The sequence below is a fragment of the Cariama cristata genome, unplaced genomic scaffold (assembly GCF_000690535.1).
Source record: "Cariama cristata isolate BGI_N322 unplaced genomic scaffold, ASM69053v1 scaffold6944, whole genome shotgun sequence".
NCBI classification, from domain to species: Eukaryota; Metazoa; Chordata; class Aves; order Cariamiformes; family Cariamidae; genus Cariama; species Cariama cristata.
Window position 1 is genome coordinate 1 of NW_009611175.1, and position 2343 is coordinate 2343.

The window sequence follows — 2343 nt, forward strand, 5'->3', positions numbered from 1 at the left end:
TTTGTGCCTCTCGGCAAATCTGTTTCTGCTGTGCAATCTGTACAGAGTTTCTTCTGCCTCAAACTGTACCAGACACGATACAAGCTCGGACATGGGGTCTAAGTACAAGGAACATGTTGGTTTGATACAAGTGTTCTGCAGGGGGAAGAAAGCTGTTTATTTTACAAGGACTTAGAAGTATATAGCAGCAAGGAAATGCACTGCAGGAGAAGTGGGATTTGTAAAGCCTCGGGACGGCAGACGATATTCGTTGCACGTTCAGTGCCTCTGGTAGCAGTCCAGACTTGCTATTAGTGGAGCCTGTTTGTGGCACATAGGCCCAGCTCAGTGTGCTTTAAGCTGTTATATCTTCCATTAATTGTGTGGTATGGAAAAAAACCAGGGGAGAGAATAGTGCTTGTACAGGTGGAGTACAGGTAATGAAGAGGGAGGAGAGGGAAACTCAGAGTATGTCCATCCTCGGGGGAAATACTGAAGTTAGGGCCCAGCACCAGGCTGAAAGACAGAGCATAGCATCTTAGCAAAGAGACCAAGTGCCTAAGAGTTTGAGGGGAAAAAAAAATTAATGAATACAGAAAATAATAAATTGAAAACTGAGTGGCAGCAGAAGAAAGATTTGCTACCAGCCCTTTTTGCTGAGAAAATAATCTTGATCTCACCAACTTCCAACTATATACCTCAGAGGCTGTCAGCTAACTGAATCAGAAAAACATAAGTAATTTATTCACAAGAGACAGGTATTTCAATGAATTTTTGAAAGCGAAGGCTGTAAGATAAGCTGCTTGTTAGCCGTGTTAATCTGGTTCATAGGGAACAACCATATTATACTTTGCTGTTGCTTTTGATGAAAATCTGAGCAATATTATTCTCACAAGATGCATTGCATGCTGGAGTGCTGAAAAGTGATGATCCAAAAGATGACACATGTTCCCTGGAGTAAAGGATGCACAACTATTCCTGAGCTGATGACTGCAGGGTATACATAACAGGCCTTGTAAGAGTAACTCCATTGCAAATAAGCCTGGAAGGAACTTTTCCATCAGCTGGGGCCCTGCACTCCCCGAGGAGCCGTGGGGTGATGGTTATGAGTTGGGGGTCTGACTTCTTAGCTCCGCTACCAGTGGGCTGTGCAACCTTGGCCAAAACACTTACTTTCTCTGTGTCTGAGATTTCCTTTCTGTGGACAGGACACACAAGGGTGGTGATGGCTCATTTGTCTTCAGTCGAGGCATATGCACGTCAGATTTCAACAGACTTAATAGGCCAGGCATGTAGAAAGCAGTTCTCCAGATGTATCCAAGTGGAAGGGTTTAGTTGGGTTCATGTGCCTGAGGTCGATGGGTTAAAGCAGCGGTCCTGTTCTGCAAAACTGCAATCTCCCCATGAAATGAAAGCACAACCGGCCTTTATGATATATTGAGTTTCTCTGAATTTCAAGTCTGTTTTTCTTTAGAAATGTTGGCTCAGATTTGCTTACATTTCTGTTTAAACTCCTGGAAGTTAAAGGTTGAATATTTTGGGGAACTTTCCAAAATACTAAGCTCTGTTGCGTAAGTTGCTTTGCTACATACTCCTAATAAAAAGGTATGTGCTTTTTGTTGTCTCAAGGCTCGCCGTGAAATCTGAAAACTTCAGGCTGTGTCACTTTAATATACAAACACACTAAGCAATACAAAAGGCTTAAAATCAAAGCTGTGCTGTTATCTCTTCAGACCAGGAGCTTTTTCAAGGAGGTTCTAATGCAGAAGCAGAATAACTTCCAGTTGCGTCTTTGAAGTTTTTTTAGTGTGATATCATGGACATTTAATCCGTGCTGTGACTGCTCTTAAAAATAGTAAGAAATTGCAAAGTGAAGCAGTAAGGAAAAGAAGCTGTTTGAACATTTAATCAGTCTCACTTGATAGAGTCGGCTGGTTCTTTCCCAGTATGGAGTAAACCTGGTCATGGCTGTAACTCTGACGCTGCTGAAATGTCCCAGTTTAGGTGTAGTACAGTGTGATGATGTATAGAGATATAGAAACCACTAAAGTAATGACTACAACATGTTCTTTAATGTTACCCGAAGACTCAGAGCATGCATTTGTGGTTAGAGTCGATGGAGAGGCACCGTGTCCCTGGCAGAGGTCTGGGCTTGTAGCAGAGTGCTGCTTACTCGCTTCGGTAAACCAGCGTATCGTGAAGTTACTTTTCTCCCCTTAGGTAAATGCATTCAAAGCTGCATTGAAATTATTTTGCTCATGTTTGAGGATTTTGAGTTTTTTTCGCCTGTGCGCGTTTGACTTTCTATTTTTGTGTTTGGTGGGTTTGTTCAGCAATGGCATTAAATTCTGGCAGCTAATGCAG